This window comes from Aquarana catesbeiana, linkage group LG12 (genome assembly GCF_042186555.1).
Source record: "Aquarana catesbeiana isolate 2022-GZ linkage group LG12, ASM4218655v1, whole genome shotgun sequence".
NCBI classification, from domain to species: Eukaryota; Metazoa; Chordata; class Amphibia; order Anura; family Ranidae; genus Aquarana; species Aquarana catesbeiana.
The window spans coordinates 30,537,944-30,565,382 of record NC_133335.1 but is presented as its reverse complement, the minus strand read 5'-3'; the positions used below and the strand labels follow the sequence as shown (position 1 = coordinate 30,565,382).

The following is a 27,439-nucleotide window of genomic DNA, read 5'->3' as shown; positions in this document are numbered from 1 at the left end:
GACACCAACGATGGGGCACTATTCACCCATTTTGACACCACCGATGGGGCACTATTACTCCTACTGACACCAATAATGGGTCACTATTCCTCCCACTGACACCAACGATGGGGCACTATTCCTCCCACTGACACTATTCCTCCATCTGACACCAATGATGGGGCACTATTCCTCCCACTGACACCAACAATGGGCTACTATTCCTCCCACTGACACCAACGATGGGGCACTATTCCTCCATCTGACACCAACGATGGGGCACTATTCATTCCACTGACACTAATGATGGGGCACTATTCCTCCCACTGACACCAATGATGGGGCACTATTCCTCCATCTGACACCAATGATGGGGCATTATTCCCCCCACTGACACCATTGATGGGGCACTATTCCTCCATCTGACACCAACGATGGGGCACTATTTCTCCCCACTGACACCAACAATGGGCTATTATTCCTCCCACTGACACCAACGATGGGGCACTATTCCTCCCTATTGTTGGCACTATTTATCCCTACTATTGACACCAAGAATGGGGCATAATTTCTCCCACAGATATAAACAATTAAACTTTATTCCTCTCACTGACACTAACAACGAGGCATTGTTCCTCCTACTAATACCAATGATGGAGCACTATTTATTCCACTGATACCAAAGATGGGGCACTATATCTCCTACTGACACCAAAGATGGGGCACTATATCTCCTACTGATACAAACATTTGAACACTATTCCTCCCACAGACGATAGGGCATTATTCCTCCCACTAATACCAATGGTGGGGCACTATTCCTCCCACTAATACCAATGGTGGGGCACTATTCCTTCTCCTGATGACCACAGCAGGAGGAATTTTTTTTTACTCCCACTGATGCAGAGACATTTTCTACTCCCACTGGTCACAGTGTGCCCCCCCCCCCCTCCTAAAGTGTGAAGGACAGCAAAGTAGCCCTCTGTTTAGAATGTGTGGAGACCCCTGCCTTACACTAAAGCAACCCCTAGCTCTTAATCATCCCATTACTTGCCACGTAACCATCCCCTAAACAAGTTCTTAATACTTATGGATGTATTTATAAAAAAAAAAAAAAAATCAACCCTCCATCCCCATTAAAACTGCATGTAAAATCATTCTGTGCAAACGGAGCAAGATTGAATGTGAATGGGAAAATACTGCAATATGGCGACTCAATTGAGCTGAGGAGCATACTTCTTTGCTATGACACTCAGCGCCATCTAGTGGACATAATGTGGTATTTCCCCCTGGTCACGTTGTTTTTTTTTTGTTTTTTTTTTAATGAATATCATTCAATCCCCAGAGAACATAGCCTGAGAACTTTCTATGTTTCCCCATTCACACAGAACAAATCTATATACAGTTTTGCCTTTAGTTATACTTTAACACTTAAAGTTGTATCAAAGTGATTGTAAAGGCTCGTTTTTTTGTTTTTTTTACATAACAAACATGTTGTACTTACCTCCTCTGTGTAGTTGGTTTTGCACAGAGCACCCCGCATCCTCCTCTTCTCGGGTCCCTCTTTGCTGCTCCTAGCCCTTCCCTCCTTTGAGTGCCCCTCAGCCAGCAGCTTGCTACAGGGGGCACCCAAGCCGAGTAAGAGCTCCGTGTATCCATTCAGACACGGAGACCCAACCTGGCCCTGCCCCCTTTCTCCCCTGATTGGCCGACTGACTTTGATTGACAGCCGTGGGAGCCAGTGGCACCGCCACTCTGTTACAGCCAATCGGGAGGAGTGTATTGGATGGCTGAGGGGATTGGACATCACTGGAGAGAGAAGGAGCTCAGGTAGGTAATTGGGGGGGGGGGGGGGTGGCAGCTACACACAGAAAGTTTTCTTATCTTAATGCATAGAATGAATTAAGATATAAAAAAACTTCTTCCTTTAAACTCAAAACCAAAAATGTACGAATTATTAGATGTGGGGGCTGCATTCGTTTTCTTTTTTTGTTTTTTCTTCCCCTCTGTTTTCACCTAGTGATTTGGCCAGTAACACACCTCCTGTATTAGAGTGCCCCCCACTTCTCCTGCACTGTGACTCTACATCAATGGGAAGCAGTCCTCCAACCGTATGCTAACACATGCACTAGATCAGGGGTCTCCAAACGTTCTAAACAGGGGGCCAGGCAGACTTTAGGGGGGCCAGACTGTGACCACTGGCAGTAGAAAAGTTCCAGACGTCAGTGGGAACAAACGATGCCCCACCTTTGGTGTGATTGGGAGGAATTTTGCCCCATCATTGGTGTCGTTGGGCCCCATCGTTGGTGTCATTGGGAGGAATTGTGCCCCATTATTGGTGTAGTTGGGCCCCATCATTGGTGTCATTGGGAGGAATCGTGCCCCATCATTGGTGTCGTTGGGCCCCATCGTTGGTTTTATTGGGAGGAATTGTGCCCCATCATTGGTGTCGTTGGGCCCCATCGTTGGTGTTATTGGGAGGAATTGTGCTCCATCATTGGTGTGGTTGGGCCCCATCATTGGTGTTATTGGGAGGAATTGTGCCCCATCATTGGTGTGGTTGGGCCCCATCAATAGTGTCATTGGGAGGAATTGTGCCCCATCATTGGTGTGGTTGGGCCCCATCGTTGGTGTTATTGGGAGGAATTGTGCCCCATCGTTGGTGTGGTTGGGCCCCATCGTTGGTTTCATTGGGAGGAATTGTGCCCCATTATTGGTGTGGTTGGGCCCCATCGTTGGTTTCATTGGGAGGAATTGTGCCCCATCATTGGTGTCATTGGGCCCCATCGTTGGTGTCATTGGGAGGAATTGTGCCCCATCATTGGTGTCGTTGGGTCCCATCGTTGGTTTTATTGGGAGGAATTGTGCCCCATCATTGGTGTCGTTGGGTCCCATCGTTGGTTTTATTGGGAGGAATTGTGCCCCATCATTGGTGTCGTTGGGTCCCATCGTTGGTTTTATTGGGAGGAATTGTGCCCCATCATTGGTGTCGTTGGGCCCCATCGTTGGTGTTATTGGGAGGAATTGTGCCCCATCATTGGTGTCGTTGGGCCCCATCGTTGGTGTTATTGGGAGGAATTGTGCTCCATCATTGGTGTGGTTGGGCCACATCAATGGTGTCATTGGGAGGAATTGTACCCCATCATTGGTGTGGTTGGGCCCCATCGTTGGTGTTATTAGGAGGAATTGTGCCCCATTATTGGTGTGGTTGGGCCCCATCGTTGGTTTCATTGGGAGGAATTGTGCCCCATCGTTGGTGTCATTGGGAGGAATTGTGCCCCATCATTGGTGTGGTTGGGCCCCATCATTGGTGTCATTGGGAGGAATTGTGCCCCATCATTGGTGTCATTGGGCCCCATCGTTGGTTTCATTGGGAGGAATTGTGCCCCATCATTGGTGTGGTTGGGCCCCATCGTTGGTGTCATTGGGAGGAGTTGTGCTCCTCAAGAAAAGAAGAAAAGATTGATCACCCACTTGAATCCAAAAGATGCTGTAGATATTTCTTTATTGTCACGAGCCAGACAAAATTGCAATGACGATCAGTTGACGCATTTCGCACGAAAAGAACTGTACTTGTTCACAACAATTGAAATGCTCACAATACAAGCTACTTAAAGGCGTATATCAAATCAAACACCTAACACAAAACACCTGTAGTTAAAGAGCAATCAACACAAAACTTCACCGACATAAAAAGATTTCTTAAATGCTAAAACATCCGATCATAAAATGGTCAAAACAAAAAAGAGACAATGTAAACATGTAAACAAGAAATGTATTAAAAACAAAAATAGAAAAATGAGCGAAAAAACATGTATATATACCAATATACATCACATAAATCACTGTATAACAAATTAGGTCTAATTGTGGGATTTAATACTTATTATTAAAGACTAATTTACAACTGTTGAAGGATAAGAGGAAATAATGAGATGATAAACCAAATACACAATGGAAAGAATGCCACATACACATGAAAATCTACCATGTCCACATATATATAAATCATATGGAGGTATATAAATACATCGCAAATATTCCACACAGAACCAGCCTAGAAAGCAACCAAAACAAGCGCTTTCCCCGACTTGTTCATTCCCCCGACTTAGTTGGGGTAGGCGGAACACTTTGGTGGGGGGGTGGGTCAGCCACGCCTCTTGACCTTTGGCCTCTGGGGGAGGTCCCCATTCCAATCCCTTGTTCTTCAAGGGGAAACCCTAACCCCTAACCCTTTTAAAAGGAAAAAAAAAATGAAAAGCAACCAAAATCACTCGCTTTTCAAAAGAAAAATAAATGAAAAGCAACCAAATCACTCGCTTTTCAAAGAAAAAAGAAAAAAAAAAAAGGAAAGCAACCAAAAGCACTCGCTTTTCAAAAGAACAATAAATGAAAAGCAACCAAAATCACTCGCTTTTCAAAGGGGAAACTAAATAAATAAATAAAAAATTAAAAGCCACCAAAATCACTCACTTTTCAGAGGGGAAAAAATAAAAATGAAAAGCAACAAAAATCACTCGCTTTTCAAAAGAAAAATAAATAAAAAGCAACTAAAATAATTTGCTTTTCAAAGGAAAAAAAATATAAATAAAAAATGAAAAGCAACCAAAATCACTCTCTTTTCAGAGGGGGGAAAAATGAATGAAAAGCAACAAGAATCACTCGCTGAATGAAAAGCAACCAAAAACCAAATCACTCACTTTTCAAAGGAAAAAAAAATGAAAAGCAACCAAAATCACTCGCTTTTCAAAAGAAAAATTATATTATGCCCCATTGTTGGTCTCAGTGTGGGGGGGGGGGGATTATGCCCCATTGTTGGTCTCAGTGTAGGGGGGATTATGCCCCATTGTTGGTCTCAGTGTATGGGGGGGGGGATTATGCCCCATTGCTGGTATCAGTGTGGGGGGGGATTATGCCCCATTGTTGGTCTCAGTGTATGGGGGGGGGTTATGTCCCATTGTTGGTCTCAGTGTAGGGGGGATTATGCCCCATTGTTGGTCTCAGTGTAGGGAGGGGGGATTATGCCCCATTGTTGGTCTCAGTGTAGGGGGGGATTATGCCCCATTGTTGGTCTCAGTGTAGGGGGGGATTATGCCCCATTGTTGGTCTCAGTGTAGGGGGGGATTATGCCCCATTGTTGGTCTCAGTGTAGGGGGGGATTATGCCCCATTGTTGGTCTCAGTGTAGGGGGGAGATTATGCCCCATTGTTGGTCTCAGTGTAGGGGGGGGATTATGCCCCATTGTTGGTATCAGTGTAGGGGGGGATTATGCCCCATTGTTGGTCTCAGTGTAGGGGGGGGGATTATGCCCCATTGTTGGTATCAGTGTAGGGGGGAGATTATGCCCCATTGTTGGTCTCAGTGTAGGGGGGGGGATTATGCCCCATTGTTGGTATCAGTGTAGGGGGGAGATTATGCCCCATTGTTGGTCTCAGTGTAGGGGGGAGATTATGCCCCATTGTTGGTCTCAGTGTAGGGGGGGGATTATGCCCCATTGTTGGTATCAGTGTAGGGGGGAGATTATGCCCCATTGTTGGTCTCAGTGTAGGGGGGAGATTATGCCCCATTGTTGGTATCAGTGTAGGGGGGGGATTATGCCCCATTGTTGGTATCAGTGTAGGGGGGAGATTATGCCCCATTGTTGGTCTCAGTGTAGGGGGGAGATTATGCCCCATTGTTGGTCTCAGTGTAGGGGGGGGATTATGCCCCATTGTTGGTCTCAGTGTAGGGGGGAGATTATGCCCCATTGTTGGTATGAGTGGATGACATAGTTCTCAAGGGCCGGATAGAAGAAAGCAAAGGGCCACATCTGGCCCCCGGGCCGGAGTATGGAGACCCCTGCACCAGATTACTGATCACCGGTGTGTCTGCTTGTTGTTCAGAACCTGTAGAGGTGATACAACCTATGTGTAGAACAAATAGAACTTGTCATAGTTATTGTATGATAAAAGTGGAAATGACAAGAACACCACAGGAACCAATCAGACTTCAGTCCCTTCACCTCCAGACTGGCCCGGCCAATGGAAGTCCTAATAGGTTGTGACATGTCACCTCTGGTTTTTAGACTGAATTATTCCGCTCTGTTACATAAGAAGAAAACCTGGTGATTTTATGGGAAACGCTTTGCCTTTTGATGGAGTGCACAAAGCTTATATGCTTTCCAGAGAGCAATCAGACGAGTGCAATTAAGGAAATTCATTATATAGCTTACATTTTTCAAGGTGTCAATTTCCTCCGCCGGGGCCTCCCTCGGGGCAATTCTTTTTGAAAAGATGAAAAATAGAAGTAATTAATTAATCTTTTTAATTGCGCTGACCCACTGCTGTTCTGTCACTCTTCCTCCTCTGGTGGCTCTGGCAGGCGAAGTGCCCCGTTCTGTCTCCTCTATGGTTTGACACTTAGTTATGTTTAATAAATGAAGGTTCCCTTGCACTGTTTGGCACTGGAGCGTTCATTTGTAGCCTCTCTCGTGGTTTTCCATTGTGTGTGACTTGACTATCAGCCTACACTTTCTGAATACAAGCGATGGCATTAAAGCAGAACTTATATTTTTCAACAAAATGTTCATTTGTTGTACAAACTTGGAAAACGTCTTGTCTGAAAAAAATAAAAAATAAAAATACATTTTTTTTAGGAACTCACAAGAATAAGATGGAGCCTAAGCTCAAAACCCTGCGGCCCACAAGCACCGTATACACTCACCGGCCACTGTATTAGGTACATCTGCTAATCAGCCAATCACATGGCAGCAACTCCATGCATTTAGGCATCTAGACGTGGGGAAGGTGACTTGCTGAAGTTCAAACCGATCATCAGAATGGGGAAGAAAGGGGATTTAAAGCGGAGTTACACCCATAAAAAAAAAAATAATTCATTACTGTGCAGCAAATAATATAATAAATGACATTTGGAGAAAAAAAAAAACATTTTAACTTACCTTTTCATGCCTGTTGCTATGTGATCCCTTCCAATCTAAGACCCCTTTCACACTGGGGCGGTTTGCAGGCGTTATTGCGCTAAAAATACCGCCTGCAAACCAACCCGAAACAGCCGCTGCTGTTTGTTCAGTGTGAAACCTTCTGCAGCAAGAAGGTAAGAATTACAGATGGGAAACTGCAGGCCAAACCGTGACAATAGGCGTTTATTTATTTATTTATTTATTTTAAAGTGCACCTGTCATGAAAGTATTCTGCAGGTTGCCCTTTGTGGAAAAATCTCCGTAGCTGCACATACAGTCGACATTCATGTATCTAGGCTGTATAGTGTGTGTTTTCTATCCACCGTGCTGGTTAGGCTAAAGAAGGCTTAATGGTGCCCGCAGGCAGTATTCATCTACAGGATTACCGGTCAGCTGTTTTATGGAAAATATCCTAAAAACGGTTCTGGATTGTAAAATAGGAAGAGATTCACGTGACTCTCCTAACGAAGATTCTTAGCCCAGCTCTGAAGGGTTAGACTAGAGAACATACAAAGCAAGAGGAGCCTTGTAGCCTGCAGGGCAGGTGATGTGCCTCGGTGATGTGCCTCGAGGGCTTTCACACTGAAGTGGTGCGCTGGCAGGAGAAGAAAAAAACTCCTGCAAGCCGCATCTTTGGAGCGGTGAAGGAGCGGTGTATTCACCGCTCCTAAACCGCTCCTGCCCATTGAAATCAATGGGGCAGCGCGGCTATACCGCTGCAATACCGCGGCAATACCGCGGCAATACCGCGGCTATAGCCACGCTATGCGAGCGGTTTTAACCCTTTTTCGGCCGCCAGCGGGGGTTAAAACCGCACCGCTAGCGGCCGAATAGAGCCGCAAAAACGACGGTAAAACAGCGCTAAAAATAGCGCTGTTTTACCGCCGACGCCCCCACTGCCCCAGTGTGAAAGGGTCCTTACCCTTCCTCACCGCGGCCCCTGACGGCACTTTGGATTGCACCGCAAACCATGTCAAAAGCTTGCACTCTCATGATTGCATTGACGTGGCGCTTCCCATAGTGCACTTTGTCCGGCGCCTGAAAACAGTGCACTTAAAGAACATTTTTTTCTTTTTTTTTTTTTTTTTAAAGGGACCTTTTTAAAAAAAAAATGTTTTGTGACTGCTGGGTGGAGGGGGGGGGGGGCAGCGTCCGCGCGCCCCCTATGGACGGGCCGCCACTGGTCGGTACACAGGAAGTCAGGCACTGAATGCACAAAACACTAGGCAAAGAGGCGCTCAGAGAACTGGGAAGTTGCTCAGACAACGTGGGCTGCACTGAGCATGTCTTATATAGGGAAGCAAACTAGGAGTCTAGCCAGAAAGTGATAGGAAGGAAGTAGATAAAAACCTACAGTATAGCAGGTTGATGCCCGTAGGTGAGAACAGAAGCCAAACAACACATGTGAAAAGAATCTGAGGTCTAGCAGAACCACTGCAGCAAGAAGGTAAGAATTACAGATGGGAAACTGCAGGCCAAACCGTGACAATAGGCGTTTATTTATTTATTTATTTATTTTAAAGTGCACCTGTCATGAAAGTATTCTGCAGGTTACCCTTTGTGGAAAAATCTCCGTAGCTGCACATACAGTCGACATTCATGTATCTAGGCTGTATAGTGTGTGTTTTCTATCCACCGTGCTGGTTAGGCTAAAGAAGGCTTAATGGTGCCCGCAGGCAGTATTCATCTACAGGATTACCGATCAGCTGTTTTATGGAAAATATCCTAAAAACGGTTCTGGATTGTAAAATAGGAAGAGATTCACGTGACTCTCCTAACGAAGATTCTTAGCCCAGCTCTGAAGGGTTAGACTAGAGAACATACAAAGCAAGAGGAGCCTTGTAGCCTGCAGGGCAGGTGATGTGCCTCATGTATATGGATGGAGGGAACTCCAACCGCTTCCTGGGAGACCTCCTCTGGTTAGACGGCTGTGACTTTGGAATTATGGGTCCCTTTGTTCCTTGGCGCGAGGCCCGTACAAAGAATGTGTTTGGTCTAACAGTGGGGTACCACCTGGGGAGATGGAGGAGAAGTTGTGTATGCTGTGCGTGTGTGTAGAAGGAATAACATTAACGGGCAGTACCCGCTGTCCTATCATCACTCTACGTGGCATTCTTATATACACGTAGACCTGGCAAATCTCTGACTTCATTTATTCCTCCTCTTTCTTACTAAAGCTCAAAGCACCATGCTTGATGAGCTGAGTAGAAAGAGGCTCATGGCTTCAAAAAGGAACCATCTTTGTTGCCCATAGCAGACACTCAGATTCTGCGTTTATGTTTTAGTGGCTGGAAGTTATATGAAAAAGGGGGTAAACTGAATAATTGATAAGGGTATTGGTAGCCAAAAAATGTATGTGAGGCTTGTAATTGAAAAAAAAGATGAACCTGGTGTGGAACCAACCTTGTTAAAATTGATGTAATGTCAAACTGTTGGATGTTCTCAGTAGCCAATAGGAATGCGGGCGGTTAGGAGGGGATGAGCCCCAACACAACCCAAAGTGGTTCTTGTGCCAGTTTGGAATAGCTGGTATATTGCCATAGTAGAGGTGAATGAGAGCTACTCCACGTATATTCAGGCACTTCTAGGTGCTTGTACTTTACACCTGCAGTTTTCTATCTTTTTTTTTTTTTTAGGTGACCTAGTTCCTTTAAAAACATTGTACACTTTGAGATGTTTTCATTGTTTTACCCACTTAAAGCGGAGTTCCACACAAAAATGGAGCTTTCGCTTTTTGGAACCCCCCCCCCCTCCGGTGTCACATTTGGTACCTTTCAGGGGGGAGGGGGGTGCAGATACCTGTATAAGACAGGTATTAGCACCCACTTTTGGGCATAGATCCCCGCGGGGGTCTATGCCACTTCCTGTCCACCCCCCCTGCACTGTCTGCTGGGAGGCACTCGGGTCCCAGAGACAGCAGGGACCATTCGGATTGCGCATGCGCACTAGGGAACCAGGAAGTGAAGCCTTGTGGCTTGATTCCCTTCCAGAAGATGGCGGCGGCAGCACCCGAGGACCGAGGGGCGGTTCGGCCTCGGGTGCCGAAATCGCGGGCGCCCTGGACAGGTAAGTGTCCTTATTTTAAAAGTCAGCAGCTGCAGTATTTGTAGCTGCTGACTTTAAAAAAAAAAATAAAAAATTGGCAGACCTCCGCTTTAACCTCCAGAAGATTTACCCCTCTTCCTGACCTGACCCCTTTAACTGACAATTGCGCAGTCGTGCAACACTGTACCCAAATAAAAATATATATAAACAAAATTTAGAAAGACATGGAGTGGGACTTTGCCTGTGCCTCGGTGGAGTGTGAATAATAATGTATAGCACAGTATTTTTTTTAAAAAGAAACAAATACTTTATTTACCATCCTTAGATGGGAATATTTAAAACATTACAATCTGAAAGAAAGTACAATTTACTGTTTGGTTGAGTCCTGGTATAGAGTGTCAAAAGTGTGGCCTACGCGTTTTCGCGGGAACCCCGCTTCGTCAGGGCCATTTAGAACAGCACAAACAGCATGTAAATATTACGGATGTCCTGCAGATACAAAGTTACGAAATTATCTATATCATAAAATGATGTCAGGTAAAATGTTAATGATGCATATGTAAAAAAACATAGAAAACTCCTAACTTCTAAATTTTGTTTCTACCAGGGATGGTGCCTCCGTTTGAGTTATAATTGTTTCACGTTTACCCCCACCACGTTTACCTAAAAATACATATAGTTACATAGTAGGTTAGGTTGAAAAAAGACACAAGTCCAACCTATGTATATATGTCCATTTTTCCATCTTTTGGTGGTGTTTGATCACCTCTGTGTTTTAATTTTTTGCGCTATAAACAAAAAAAAAAAAGACAATTTAGAAAAAAAAAAAAAAAATGTTTTACTTTCTGCTATAAAACATATCCAATTAAAAAAATGTAAAAAAGCTAATTTCTTCATCAGTTTAGGTCAATATGTATTCTGCTACATATTTTTGGTAAAACCTACTAAGCGTATATTGATTGGTTTGCGCAAAAGTTACAGCTTCTACAAACTATGAGATATACTTATGGAATTTTTATTTATTTATTTATTTTTACTAGTAATGGTGGCAATCAGTGACTTATAGCGGGACTGCGACATTGCGGCGGACGAATTGGACACCAACTGACACTTTTTGGGGACCAGTGACACTAATACAGTGATCAGTGCTTTGAGGGAACACAGGATCAATGCCTTCCCTACTCACAGAACATCGATCTGCCTTGTTTACATAGGCAGAATGCCGTTCTGGCTCTCGGCCTAATGATCAGCGGGTGCCGGCGGACACGGAGTTTGAGGTACCCGCATATCAGCTCCCACTGTGTATAACCACAGTGGGAGCGGGTCGCCGCATGCGCACCCTAGACCCAGAAGTGCAGGATCACATTCTAGGTACGTGACCCTGTGCAGGAGAGCCGCTTTGCCACTGTATATGTAAGTTAAACGGTCGGCAGGTGGTTAACTAGGTATTAGTGGAGTTATATTTCCTGTCATTTTTTCTTTTTTTTTGTTCTACCTTGTAATAATGGGCTCACATGTTGGGGCTGCAGTTTGGCTGATTAATTCCCTTATGTCCATGTATTTATTCACTTAGCTGTCAAAACCTGTCAAAACCAGGTATCCGCTCCCCCCCCACCCCAAAAAAAAGTGGTAAAAGTAGAAGAGGAGTGCATAAAGCAGTATTTCCCCTTTAGGTTGAAGTTCCACTTTAAGGGACGGAGAACTTCTTGTTCCGGGTCACACAGCATCCAATCCATGCCTTGCCATTTCCTCTGTGTTGCATCAACAATGTGGGAGCGCTAAAGTGATGAAACACATCCCTTCCCTTCATTGCTCTGACTACTTTTGTCTGTGTCAGATCAAATTTCCATGTAGCTTTCACCTGCAGAACACTAGAATGAGAGACCCAGGGATTGTGGGGTATATAGTTTCTTCACAGGAAGCTCTTAGACCCCCTTCACACTGGGGAAGTTTTCAGGCACTTTAGCGCTAGAAATAGCCTCTGCTAAGCGCCTGAAAACCGACCTCCCATTCATTGCAATGTGTCTTTTCACACTGGGGCGGTGCGCTTGCGGGACGTTACGAAAAGTCCTGCAAGCAGCATCTTTGGGGAGGGTTGGGAGCGCTGTATTTAGCGCTCCCAAAACGCCCTGCCCATTGCAATGAATTGGCAGCGATTCGAAAGAGCCGCAAAACTGGAGTTTTTACCGCAAAAAACGAGCAGTGCTTTAGCGCTAAGGGTCGGGCGGCTCAATGTGAAAGTAGCCTTATGCCACGTACACACGGTCGGACTTTTTGACAACAAAGGTCCGGCGGTCTTTCTGACGGACTTTCGACGGAGTTACAACGGACTTTTGACGGACTTTCTAACGACCGGACTTGCCTACACACGATCAAACCAAAGTCCGACAGATTTGTACGTGATAACGTACGACCGGACTGTAATGTGAAGAATTACTCTACTATAGGCTGTGCATACAGGGCAACAAATTACGCCATGCAACAAAACATGATCAATGTATATCATATGCAGGTAAAAAAAAACACAAGGTGCAGGTAGGAAGGAATATAATGCCCTTAGGGACCAGCCGTCGATGGAAAATTAGCATTGTTCAACTATGTGATATTTAAACCTTATCACCGCACACAGTATATTTTTTTTTTCAGACAGGTCCACTTTGAATTACACTTTCACTTTAATTCTATAATGTGCAGTTTCCAAATATTGTCCGCACAACTAAATGGAAGTGTCGCTTACACCTGTCTAAGGTTGGTTACAACCCTAGCTGGGCGCTAAATGACAATGGAGGGGGTTATACCTCCAGGTCTCACTGCACTATAGAAAACACATCATGTCACAACATACAAAAACATCAGACGGGTTCTCGCCTCTCAGAAAATCTTTTTTTTTTTTTTTTTTTTTTTTTCTAATTTCTGTTTATTGAAGGTTTTTTCTAACTCTCAGAACTTTGACGGCACAATTTTTGGATGGCATCGGAACGTAACATTTTGCGAGCATACATTTTGTCATTTAAAAATGCAAGAAACAGGTTGTTAGCGGCATTTTACCCTTCCAGTGGATGCCGGGAACACATTACAATGCTTGTTTTAGCAGATGTAAAGATAAATGCTTCTCCAAAGCCTGCATTTAGTGAACTACAAAGGTTTCATTTCATCCCAAAGTATAATTGTTTTTAATGGCAATAATGACTTCAAAGAGCACTAAAGCTATTTTGCAATGCTTGGCTTTGTATTCAGATTGCATTTTCCCCCCTCCGAGTCCACAGGCTTCTAGCCTAGTGTATGTTTTATAACATCTGAAGTCATAATTAATTAATTATATCTTCCTGAATTTAGATCTGTCATATCAGATTGCTGGATCCATATATGTGAGCCGTACTCAGCGGAAAAATGTCAAAGAGCACCAACTCCTGTCTAAACTGGCCAGAGAGAATCAGCTCATTACACTCCAACATCAAACCATTCTGGTTGGGGGGGGGGTGGTTACACTCGCCGTGCCTCTGACAGATACGAAATATCAATCACCAGAGTGAATCTAAACCCAGACACTAAAACCTTATACAGGTTTTACATAGTACAGTAAAGCCTTGGATTTCGAGCATAATTTGTTCCAGAAACATGCTTGTAATCCAAAGCACTTGTATATCAAAGCAAATTTCCCCATAAGAAATAATGGAAACTCAGATGATTTGTTCCACAACCATTTATTCCTAGGTCCTTCAGTTTATAGTCCATATAAAAAAATTATAGCAATGTGACCATGTTGTGTAAGCATAAAATTTTCATCCACAAATGGAAGCCTCCACAAGGGGATTAGAAGCAAAATCCAGCAGGAGCTACAAAGTATAAAAGAGAAGAGAGGCGCCATTAATGCCCTGTGCACACGATAGGATTTTCCGACAAAAAAATCCATAGTTTTCTTCCGACAGATGTTGGCTCAATCTTGTCTTGCATACACACGGTCACACACATCTTGTCGGAAATTCCGAACCTCAAGAACGTGGTGACATACAACACGTACGACAAGCCAAGAAAAATGAAGTTCAATAGCCAGTGCGGCTCTTCTGCTTAATTCCGAGCATGCGTGGAACTTTGTGCTTCGGAATTGTGCACACACGATGGGATTTTGTTGTCGGAAAATTTGAGATCCAGATCTCAAATTTTGTGTGTCGGAAATGTCCGATGGAGCCTACACACGGTTGGAATTTCCAACAACAAGCTCCCATCAAACATTTTCCGTCTGAAAATCTGACCGTGTAGTGTAGCAATATGTTCTAAATGTTGTACCTTCATTGAATGTACCCATATTGCTACACTTCTCTTTTATACACAGTTGTGACATGACACTACTTGTATATCAAGACATCGCTTGTACATTAAGTCAAAATGTATTAAAAAATGTTGCTTGTCTTGCAAAACTCTCTCAAACCAAGTTACTCTCAAGCCAAGGTTTTACTGTAATGTCATTTCGATTTTTTTTCTGCAGCTTTGCTGAAAATAATACATGGTGGTCCTACCACAAAGGCATTTTTTAGGCACTAAGGCAGTGGTTCTCAACCTCGGGGTCGAATGATGGTTTACCAGAGGTCACCGAATCCTAGGCTGTTCCTAAAGCCCGCACTGCTGTCCCAGCCTTTTCCCGGCCCCCCATTCAGTTCACGGCATGGCTTGGGGGCAGAGACTAGAGGTCAGCTGACTGGTGAGGAATGTGAAGTGGGAGGGGCTGGAGGAGACCCCATCTCCTGATTTCGGCATAGGTGTCATTGCTATGAGACACCACAAAGTCGGAGACACAGTGAGTAACACTACCTGTGATTATAGTTGCCATTAAAAGTCCCCACTACAGTTCTCAGATCAGCAGATGACCTTGTTCAAAGGCTGAACTTGGCTGATCGGAACTCCCCGCCAGCACTGCCACTCATCCCATTTCCCCCCACCCCTCCACCAAGGAGTAAGAGAAGGAATAAAAATAGAGAATACATGGAAAAGAGGGGTAGGAACAAAGAAAAAAGGAGAGAAAGAATAAGAGAAAGAAGAAATGGCTAGAGAGAGGGATGGGGAAAAAAAACGAAATTAGGATAGAGAGAGATAAAAGGGAAAGAAAGGAGAACGAAGAGAAAGAGTGGTACATCCTAAAATGTACCATAAGGGGTTTAAATACTATACGAGTGGAAGGGACTCAGGGAGAGCTAAATATCCGTGGGTTAGGGGCGCAAATTACTTGTCTTGCCTTGGGTGCTGACAACCCAGACTACGAAAATAATTTTACTATTAGGGGCCCCCAAAAATTGGGAAATTTTATCGAGGGGTCACGGCACTAGGTGGGATGAAAACCACTGCACTAAGGAATAGAAAAGTCTGTGGTGCTGCAACCCTAGTATTCATTGTCTATCGGATAATGCTGAATCGTCTATGCCAGGATATACGCTGTACATACCGTAGATTGCCACGAAGAAAGTAGAAGTCCGGCACTGACACAATATAAGGTAAAATTGTAGTAGACGTTATTCATAATCCATTAAGACATCTCTGTGAATATTTTTATTATGCCTTTTTATTATTAAGGTCCAGAGTGTTCGGGGCTTAAACAAATCAATCTTTTATGTCTTGATGGATTATGAATAAAGTCTACTACAATTTTTCAGGCACTTCCTGTAACAATTGGCTTTCAGTTGTGTTCCTGCATTGTCGCTCTGTCACATGCAACCTTGGTGGGAACTACACGGGGTTGTGCAAGCATGGCCCACTATTGTGACCATCAGATAGCCGGTTCAGAGCAATGATGTCAGTTGGGTACACCATAAGTGGTGGCTGCAAGAGATCAGTATTTATAATACACATGGCTTTAGCAAACTATCAATCCGTTTAGGGTTTACATCTACATCAAAGTGGGATCCAGATGTTTTTTTCACATGTGGTTCCTAATTTTAAAGTAGATGTTTCTCCCTAGCTTTATATATTCTGCTCCTTTGGGATGTTAATTTGCACAGCAGGAAGCATGGACAAGGACACACATTTTTTAGGATTGTATAGTAGTAGGTGGTCCACCATTGCAGATAAATTAGGTGGGTTTGTGAGTAGGTACAACATGATGTGGCAGCCAGAAAACACATGTAGTTCAAGTACAGTAACAAGAATATATATTGTACCTGAAGTCCAGTAATATACAACAGCGGAAAGGCAACCCAACCAGGAACAATCACAAATTGTAACAGCGATGAGACTGAGGACTCAGACATGCAGACAGCGGCTGTCTCAAGGCCTGGCCAATCTGTACCCAAATGGGGAGGCTTCCATGATCAATGTAGTGTTCTTGCACTTTCCCTACTCCTCCAGAACCTTTCCTTGATACTAAGCATTGTCCCTGACAGACGGGTGACCTATCCCCGCTCTAGCCACTCACAAAATGCAATGCCAAACCCGGAAGCCAGGGTCTTAAAGAGACAATTAAAGGTTCATAAAATAACAAACATGTCATACTTACCTACTCTGCAGTGGCTTTCCAAAAAGCAGCCTACCAATCCTCCTCTTTTCAGGTCCTCCGCCGGCGCTCCTGACCCCTCCTTTTCAGTCAGTGTTCCCAATAGCAAGCCGCTTGCTCTGGGGGGCACTGGTGAATGCTTGCTCTGGAGCCCCGCTCTATATGACCATAAAACACACAGAGCTGTGGCTCAACCCCAACCCCCGATCTCTCCTCATTGGCTGACTGGCTGTGGTTGACAGGAGCAGGATCCAATGGCTCCCAGTGCTGTCTCAGCCAATGAGGAATGAGAGACCATGGGGAAGCTCAGCTCTCATGCACAACGCTGGATCAAGAGGGAGCTCAGGTGAGTATTTGGGGGAGCTGCTGCACACAGAAGTTGTTTTAAAATAATGCATGGAATGCATGAAGGTAAAAACCCTTGAGCCCTTAAAACCACTTTCATTAGACTCTGCCTGACTCAAGAGAGCCACCAAAGTCACATGGGGTGCCGGCTTTCATTCAGATAGCTTCCTCCCTGTGACTGGGGAAACCATGCAGCAACTAGAATCCCCTCGACTTCCTCCTCCATCTGCATTGCCACTGCAGACGAGCGCCACCTGCAGTGGAGAAAATAGACTGCACCTGCCTACAAGTTGTTTGGATACCTTTTGTAATTTATTTATTTATTTCAGGTACTTATATAGTGCCGTCAATTTACGCAGCGCTTTACATATACATTGTACATTCACATCAGTCCCTACCCTCAAGGAGCTTACAATCTAAGGTCCCTAACTCACATTCATACCTATACTAGGGACAATTTAGACAGGATCTAATTAACCTACCAGCATGTCTTTGGAGTGTGGGAGGAAACCGGAGTACCCGGAGGAAACCCACGCAGGCACAGGGAGAACATGCAAACTCCAAGCAGGTAGTGTCGTGGTTGGGATTCGAACCAGTGACCCTTCTTACTGCTAGGTGAGAGTGCTACCCACTACACCACTGTGCCGCAATTTCAGCAGCTTCCCATTTTTTGAACAAAACTAATCTTCCATTATGCCTTGAGTTAATTTCTACCATCCTACCTACCCATATCTTTTTTTGCCAGTAGTGGAGTTATACTTTAACCACTTGCCGCCCGCCATATAGCAAAATGACAGCAGCAAAGTGGTTGTGTTATCCTGACCGGACGTCTTTCGGGATAACAAGCCGCTGCGCCCCCCCGGGGGCGCTCATGGCGGCGATCGTTGTTACAGTGTGGTAGTCTGACACACCACAGCACCGATCTAGGTAAAGAGTCTCTGACGGAGACTCTTTACCACATGATCAGCCGTGTCCAATCATGGCTGATCACAGTGTAAACAGGAAGAGCCATTGATCCGCTTTTCCTCACTCACGTCTGTCAGACGCGAGTAGAGGAGAGCTGATCGGCTGCTCCTTTGACGGGGGGTCTGTACTGATTGATTATCAGCACAGCCCCCCCCCCGAGGATGCCCACACTGGACAACCAGGGACACCACTAGATATGCCACCCATGGCCACCAGGGATAACAATCAGTGCCCACAATGGATGCCAATCAGTTCCCACAATGGATGCCTGCCAATCAGTGATGCCCATCAGTACCATCCATTAGTGTACATCAGTGCCCATTCATGCCCATCCGTGCCACCTATCAGTGCCCATCCATGCTGCCTATCAGTGCCGCCTATCAGTGCCCATCTGTGCTGACTATAAGTGCTCATATTTGCCGCCTTTCAGTGCCCATCAGTGCCGCCTTTCAGTGCCCATCAGTGCCATCTATGTGTACCCATCAGTGCTGCACATGAGTGCCACCTATCAGTGCCCATCAGTGACACCTCATCAGTGCCCATGAGTGCCGCCTTATCAGTGCTTGTCAGTGCAGCCCCATCAGTGCCCATTAGTGAAGGAGAAAATTTACTTATTTACAAAGTTTTGTAACAGAAACAAAAAAAAACCTTTTTTTTCAAAATTTTCTGACTTTTTTTTTATTTAGCAGAAAATAAAAATACCAGAGGTGATCAAATACCACCAAAAGAAAGCTCTATTTGTGGGAACAAAATGATAAAAATTTAGTTTGGGTACAGTGTAGCATGACCGCGCAATTGTCCTTCAAAGCGCGACAGCGCTGAAAGCTGAAAATTGGTCTGGGCAGGAAGGTGTATAAGTGCCTGGTATTGAAGTGGTTAATGCCGTATTATGTATGTTACCTGGTGATAAGAGTAAAGAAAGAGGGAGTGCTGTGTATTTGTTGATGATTATATTAATCCAGACTCCAAGCCAACTAAATAAAGTTAAGATCCTTTGTGTAAGGAGGCTTCTCCGTATAATCAGGACTCCCCGTAGCCTGCTCCTGGTCCCACTTCATAAATAAGGATTAGTGGTCAGTTCTTCCGCAGCTGGCCTCTGAATATTTATGAATCTGCCTCTGTCGCATCAGCAACCTTGCATGTGAATTAAACAGCGCATCTCTCGCTTGAAGAGTCAATCTAAGAACAACAGATTTGTGAGGCATTCGGAAACAAGCGTAGATATTCCACTCCAGCCACAAATGTTCGGTAGACAAGTTCTTGAGGCCTGAATATACTCTGAATCCATAAACCAGACAACCACATTCTTGGCTGCTTCACAAGTAAATGGCACGTCTGGAGGCCGTGCTTGAGAGAGAGATATTGGAATAATGAGGCCCATAGCAAATGCTAAGCCGTCAACTTTATATATTTTTTGCTACAGTTTAGTTGGGTAGCTGAAATAGGAAGGTAATGTCCCATTTATTTTAGAGCACATGTTTATGAATCCATAAAGTGAACTTGTTCTCTGCCCACTCAGGACAAAACAACGGGTTTTCTTTACTTTGGCCTCCCCAACACCACAAATGTACTTTCTGTCTCATCTTCCTCAGCTACAGACATGAAAGGAGAGTCCTGCGTATGTTAAAAGTTTTATCTATCTTAAAACCTTATCCTAACTACAGTATATACTCAAGTATAGGCCTACCAGAATATAAGCCGAGGCACCTAATTTTACCACAAAAAACTGTGAAAACTTATTGACCCGAGTATAAGCCTAGGGTGGGAAATGCAGCAGCTACTGAGTAAACAATGCCCATCTGCAGCCTCACTGTGCCCACCTGTATAATCAGTGTCCATCTGCAGCCTCACTGTGCCCATTTGCAGCCTCACTATGCCCACCTGTATCATCAGTGCCCATCTGCAGCCTCACTGTGCCCATTTGCAGCCTCACTGTGCCCACCTGTATCATCAGTGTCCATCTGCAGCCTCACTGTGCCCATTTGCAGCCTCACTATGCCCACCTGTATCATCAGTGCCCATCTGCAGCCTCACTGTGCCCATTTGCAGCCTCACTGTGCCCACCTGTATCATCAGTGTCCATCTGCAGCCTCACTGTGCCCATTTGCAGCCTCACTGTGCCCACCTGTATCATCAGTGTCCATCTGCAGCCTCACTGTGCCCACCTGTATCTACAGTGTCCATCTGCAGCCTTACTGTGTCCATCTGCAGCCTCACTGTGCCCATTTGCAGCCTCACTGTGCCCACCTGTATCATCAGTGTCCATCTGCAGCCTCACTGCGTCCATCATTTGCAGCCTCACTGTGCCCACCTGTATCATCAGTGTCCATCTGCAGCCTCACTGTGCCCATCTGCAGCCTCACTGTGCCTATTTACAGCCTCACTGTGCCCACCTGTATCATCAGTGCCCATCTGCAGCCTCACTGTGCCCATTTGCAGCCTCACTGTGCCCACCTGTATCATCACTGCCCATCTGCAGCCTCACTGTGCCTCATTTGCAGCCTCACGTGCCCATTTGCAACCTCACTGTACCCATTTGCAGGCTCACTGTGCCCATCTGCAGCTGTACCTTTGATAACTAAAACAGTGGGCGTCTCCCGCTGTGTCATGCAGTCTGTTCGGCGGCTGTCCATTGTAACAAAGCCCCGCCTCCTCCTAGTCCCTGATAGAAGGAACACTGATACAGTTTCCCAGCATTGTATTGTACTGCATTGCAAGGTCAGCCACTGACATTTTCTTTTCCTTTTTTTTTACACATAAGGTCAGATATACTAGAATTTGGGTATTGAGTCTCAAATTTAGAGTATCCATATACTGTTTGGCCTATGCAGATTTTTTTTTTTTTGCTAAGAACAAGACTACGGAATGAATGCTTTAATCTGAATCAGAGATTGCTTCCATCATAAATGCTTATGAAGTGCTAAATTCAAAGTGATCAGACAATAGACGTCCCCATATAAGGTCAGCGGTTGCATTCCCTCATGTGTCTTCTTGCTATACATAAACAGTCCTCCAGATCTCTGACAGATGACGGTCCCTTGTCTCCCTCATCACTAGCGATAAATAACATTTGGAAAATGATTAAAAAAAAAAAAAAAAACATAAACCACCAGACGCCCCTTAAACCATCTCTTTAACTTTTCTCATTCCAAAACAAGACTTTGAACACACGTAACAGCTGAACAGAAAGTTCCTTTCATCCATTTTAATTAGGAAATATTAATACGAAATGAATTCACATTAAAACTAAATGAAACCTATTTAAATAAGTTCCCGCTGTTTTGAAGCTGCGGTTTTGAAGCTGCAAATCCTTGATTTGTGTTTTTAAACATCATAGGAACTCTCCGAGCGCTGTGATCACTCCAACGTACTGGTGAAGTGTTCATCTCCGAGCTTTCCACTGGAGTCTACACACACTGACGCCTATGGGATGTTCTATCAATATCAGAAATCAGCTTTTACTTCATGACTCAATAATTAAGATAAAGACTATACTTCCTGCAGGACTCCAATGTTTATTATCAGTTGTTATCTATTATCATGAAAAGAAACACCCTGCTTTCTGCTTCCATTTCTACCTAGTGGTAGGCCAAGGCCACTTCAGCAGATTCCAGTATAGCCCATTGTTTCTTCGACCCCTTTCACACTGAGGCGCGTTTCAGGCCCTTTGACGCTAAAAAAAAGCACCTGAAAAGCTCACAATTTCAATTAAAATCAATGAATGCTTTCACACTGGGGCAGTGCGCTGGCAGGGCGGTGAAAAAAAACGCCCCTCTCCATTGAAAGCAATGGAAAGCTCTTCAAAAGCGCCTGAAAAGCTCTTCAAAAGCGCTCAGTGTTTTACTGGCAGTTTAGAAGCGCCTTAGTGTGAAAGGCGCCTTCTAGTTACCACTAGACATGTGCAATTTGTTTCGTTCCGAATTTGTTTTTTAATGAATTTCGACAAATTCGTTAATATCCAAATTAAAGAAAACCTGTTTAACAAATTTTTCCGAATATTCGTAAATTCAAATATTCGAAAATTTGTACATTCGTAAATTCGTACATTCGTAAATTTTTACATTCGCACATTCGTAAATTCGTACAATCGTAAATTCTTACATTCCTAAGTTAGCGAATTCGTAAATTTGTAAATTCGTAAATCTGAAATAATCATTAACTAATAATAACGTAACTATTACTAACTATTAAATTATGGGTATTGTAATTTCCTTTCAAATTTGGCTGTGAACGTCATGCCGCGTACACACGGTCGGATTTTTTGGCTACAAAAGTCCGACAGCCTGTCCGACAGACTTTCGACGGAATTTTGGCGGACTTGCGGCAGACTTTCTAACGAACAGACTTGCCTACATACGATCACACAAAAGTCAGACGGATTCGTACGTGATGACGTACATCGGACTAAAATAAGGAAGTCGATAGCCAGTAGCCAATAGCTGCCCTAGCGTGGGTTTTTGTCCGTCGGATGAGCATACAGACGAGTGGATTTCTGGGTCCGGCGGAGTTACGACGTAAAGATTTGAAGCATGTTTCAAATCTAAAGTCCGTCAGATTTGCAGCTGGAAAAGTCCTCTGAAAGTCCGGGGAAGCCCACACATGATCGGATTGCCAGCCGTATTTTGTCTGTCGGCGTCCGCCGGACTTTTGTAGATGAAAAGTCCGACCGTGTGTACGCGGCATCACACATACAAATTTATCAGAAGTTACGAATTATTCGAAATAACGAATGCCGTATCCAAACGGATGGAACATAATGAATTAATAATAATAAATAACAATAATAATAATAAAAAAATTTTATTATTATTAATTATCAATTTGTTCCGTTCCATTTGTTTAGATGCGGCATTCGTTATTTCGGATAATTTGTAACTTCGGATAAATTCGTATTTGTTACATTCACTGACAGCCAAATTTGAAAGGAAATTACAATACCTATAATGTAATGGTTAGTTACTATTTCAGATTTTCAAATTTTCAGGTTTTTGGATTTTCAAATTTCGAATTTACAAATTTCAGAACTTTCTAATCTACGAATGTACGAATATGCGAATATACAAATTTATGAATTTCCGAATGTACGAATGTGCGAATGTACGCATTTACGAATGTACGAATTTACCAATTGCGATCATAACGAATGACCCGAAAAACAGAAAAAAAAAAAAAACGAATGAAACGAAAACAAACACATTTTTTGGCAGTGCACATGTCTAGTTACCACTCTGTGATCGCTCACAAGTTTGCAATAAATAACTGCAGATGGCTGCATTGTAATGCCGCGTACACACGATCGGACATTCCGACAACAAAATCCATGTTTTGTTTTTTTCCGACGGATGTTGGCTCAAACTTGTCTTGCATACACACGGTCGCACAAATCTTGTTGGAAATTCCGATCATCAAGTACGCGGTGACGTACAACACGGGCGGCACAGTGGTGTAGTGGATAGCACTTTCGCCTAGCAGTAAGAAGGGTCGCTGGTTCGAATCCCAACCACGACGCTACCTGCCTGGAGTTTGCATGTTCTCCCTGTGCCTGCGTGGGTTTCCTCCGGGTACTCCAGTTTCCTCCCACACTCCAAAGACATGCTGGTAGGTTAATTAGATCCTGTCTAAATTGTCCCTAGTATGTATGAATGTGAGTTAGGGACCTTAGATTGTAAGCTTCTTGAGGGTAGGGACTGATGTGACTGTACAATGTATATGTAAAAGCGATGCGTAAATTGACGGCGCTATATAAGTACCTGAAATAAAATAAAAATAAACACGTACGACGAGCCGAGAAAAATTAACTTCAATAGCCAGTGCGGCTCTTCTGCTTGATTCAGAGCATGCGTGGAACTTTGTGCGTCGGAATTGTGTACACACGATCGGAATTTACGACAACGGATTTTGTTGTCGGAAAATTTGAGAACCAGATCTCAAATTTTGTTCATCGGAAATTCCGACGGAAAATGTCCGATGGAGCCTACACACGGTCGGAACTTCCGACAACAAGCTCCCATCGAACATTTCCCGTTGGAAAATCTGACCGTGCGTGTACATGGCATTATGCTGCCATAATGAGGATAAGTCACGCACAACAGGTCGAGTGACGAGGCTGTAGACAACACTAATATATTCCTGATGTGTAATGTCATTATAGTGTAATTTAGTTAGCATAATGTGTATTACAATATTAAAGTTCTAGGATGTCTGCGTTGTTTAACCCCGTAGCACAAAACGGCGTCATTGTCGGTACTCTGACTGCCATACCCCCCCCTCCGGTATTTTCAACAACAGCGAGCGGCTGGCTTTCAGATAAAAGTGGTCTCAGCGGCAGATTCGCCGTGACTGGCTGGAGTTGCGTGAAGTCACTCCCGTGCATGCGCGCAGGAGCCGTACGTTGCGGCACACGCTGGGGGAAGAAACGGCACGGTGGTCCGTTTCTTCACAGCGCATGCGCCGATTACATCATTGGCGCACTACAGGTGAAATACATGTGCCGTTTAGGAGATATTTCCACTACCTATATAGGTAAGCCTTATTCTAGGCTTACCTATAGGTAAAAGTCAACAAAAAGGTTTTACAACCACTTTAAAAGGGGAAACTTTTTATTTTTTGCAAAAAAAATATGACATTTCTTTTTTTTTTTTTATATTGCATTTTAGTGTAAATGTGAGATCTGGGGTCAAAAAGACCGGAGTTCCGGCCACATAATTTTTTTTTCTGGCATCCCATCATAATGCATTAATAACCAAAATAAAGTTTATATTTGTTTGCTATTGGATCTGAATTTTATATATTTTTTTTTATACTTACAATTAAGAAAATTCTCTTCTGGCGGTTGCCACGATGATTGTGGGCATGTGAAGCCCAATCGCAACCTCTTCCTGGATTTGTGATGGAGAGGTGCATGCAGGGTAACCAGCATGCACCTCTCGATCTCGCGCATGCGCGATGCTCCACCAGCTGTAGCGCCGATTGTTTAGAAAGTTGCCATAACAATGGGCGGCGACGCAGGAAGATCCCGCCCCATTGGCAACATAGATGTGATCTGCCTTAAATTGTGTAATTTCCTATCAGGAAGTAACACGATTTTTGCTCACAGTACTGCCCAGTGACTCCTGGGAAATGTCATCATTTCCCAGGAGCACAGGCGAGGGAAAAAGTGATGCGGACCTCGAAGTGGCAGATTAGGAGCCACTACATAGCAACAGGGCGTTTCTGGTGAGAAAAAAAAAAAAAAATTCCCCCCAAATGTTTATTAATACTATGAAAAGACTGTAACTATGTCAATATGTTTTTTAGGTTGGAACTCCGCTTTAAGAGGTCCTGTCATGCTTTTTTTCTATTAAAAGGGATGTGTACATTCCTTGTAATAGGATTAAAAGTGACCCAAAATTTCTTTTTTTTAAAGGACAGTGTAAAAATAAAAAGTAAAATAAATAAGAAAAAAAAAATTTTTAAGCGCCCCGTCCCGCCGAGCTCACACACAGAAGCGAACGCATATGTGAGTAGCGCCCACATATGAAAACGGTGTTCAAACCACACATGTGAGAGCAATAATTCTAGCACTAGACCTCCTCTGTAACTCAAAACATGCAACCTGTAGAAATTTTTAAATATCGCCTATGGAGATTTTTAAGGGTCAAAGTTTGTCGCCATTCCATGAGCGGGCGCAATTTTGAAGCGTGACATGTTGGGTATCAATTTACTCGGCGTAACATTATCTTTCACAATATAAATAAAAAAATTGGGCTGACTTTACTGTTGTTTTATCTTTTAAGTCAAAGTGTATTTTTTTCAAAAAAAAAATTGCGCTTGTAAGACCGCTGCGCAAAAACAGTGTGGCATAAAGTATTGCAATGACCTCCATTTTAGTCTCTAGGGTGTCTGAAAAAAAAAATATATATATATATATATATATATTTTTCTAGCAAAAAAAATTATTTCAACTTGTAAACAAGTGTTAAAAAGAGGCTTGGTCCTTAAATGGTTAAAAAAAATATCTTAGTGTAAGCGGACTTCCCCTTTAGGTAGGCAGTGGAGCAGTGTATAGGGCAGCATAGAAGGGTGGGGGTAAGGAGGGGGGAGACTGCATCAATACTGCACAATGTCTACAAATATTTATTATTTATTTTCTTCTTCGACTAGATATGTGTAAGTCATGCAGCCGACCTGAGTAATGCTGACGACTGTAAAGTAGCCCTGACACTCTCTGCATATCAATTTGATTGCAGAATTGAGTGAGAAGTCTGCATTTACACCGATCGGCCATAACATTATGACCACCCACCATAACCTGTCAATGCGTGGACTCTACTAGATCTCTGAAGGTATGCTGGGGTATCTGGCACCAAGCCCTCAAATCCTTCAAGTCAAACTCGTGTTCCTCAAACCCTTCTTGAATTCATCAGCCACCTTCTTCCATTGCTCTGTGGTCCAGTTCTGATGCTCACGTGCCCATTGTAATCACTTTTGGCTGTGGACACGGGTCGAGGTCTGGGTAGAGCGGCCGCTGCTAAGCTATGCTGGAGCCTGTAGGTCAGGGGTGAAACTCAATTTCATCACAGGCTGCATCAGCAGTATGGTTGCCCTCAAAGGACCGGATGTATCTGGGGTGCGCTATGTACAGAGTGCAGGGTTCAGGAATACGTTCCATACAGAGGAAAGAGCTCAGGATTATGCTACACACAAAGTGCAGAATTCAGGAGTGCGGTGTGTGCAGAGCTCAGGATTATGCTATGTACAGAGTTCGGGATTATGCTATATACAGGGTGAAGAGCTCAGGATTATGCTATGTACAGAGTACATAGTTCAGTATTACGCTACGCACAGAGTGCAGAGTTCAGCATTATGCAAAGTACAGAGTGCAGAGTTTAGTATTATGCTAAGTACAGAGTGCAGAGTTTAGTATTACGCTAAGTATAGAGTGCAGAGTTTAGTATTATGCTAAGTATAGAGTGCAGAGTTTAGTATTATGCTAAGTACAGAGTGCAGTGTTTAGTATTACGCTACGTACAGAGTGCAAAGTTTAGTATTACGCTAAGTGCAGAGTTTAGTATTATGCTATGTACAGAGGGCAGAGTTCAGTATTATGCTATGCACAGAGGGCAGAGTTCAGTTTTATGCTACGTGCAGAGTTCAGTATTATGCTAAGTACAGAGTGCAGAGTTCAGTATTATGCTAAGTACAGAGTGCAGAGTTTAGTATTACGCTAAGTACAGAGTGCAGAGTTTAGTATTATGCTACGCACAGACCGCAGAGCTTAGTATTATGCTACGCACACAGTGCAGAATTTATGATTATGCTACGCACAGAGTGAAGAGTTTAGTATTATGCTAAGTACAGAGTGCAGAGTTTAGTATTACGCTAAGTACAGAGTGCAGAGTTTAGTATTACGCTAAGTGCAGAGTTTAGTGTTATGCTATGTACAGAGTACAGAGTGCAGTATTATGCTATGCACAGAGGGCAGAGTTCAGTATTACGCTAAGTATAGAGTGCAGCGTTTAGTATTATGCTAAGTACAGAGTGCAGAGTTTAGTATTACGCTAAGTGCAGAGTTTTGGTATTATGCTATGTACAGAGGGCAGAGTTCAGTATTATGCTATGCACAGAGTGCAGAGTTTAGTATTATGCTAAGTAAAGAGTGCAGAGTTTAGTATTATGCTAAGTAC

The 27,439-nt window shown here is 43.8% G+C and overlaps 1 protein-coding gene across 2 annotated transcripts in view; it reads left to right on the top strand.

Moving 5' to 3' along the window:
* The window catches only part of CDH4 (cadherin 4), a 1,105,063-nt gene that overhangs the window by 903,870 nt on the left and 173,754 nt on the right, over positions 1–27,439 (top strand). The window lies entirely within an intron of this gene.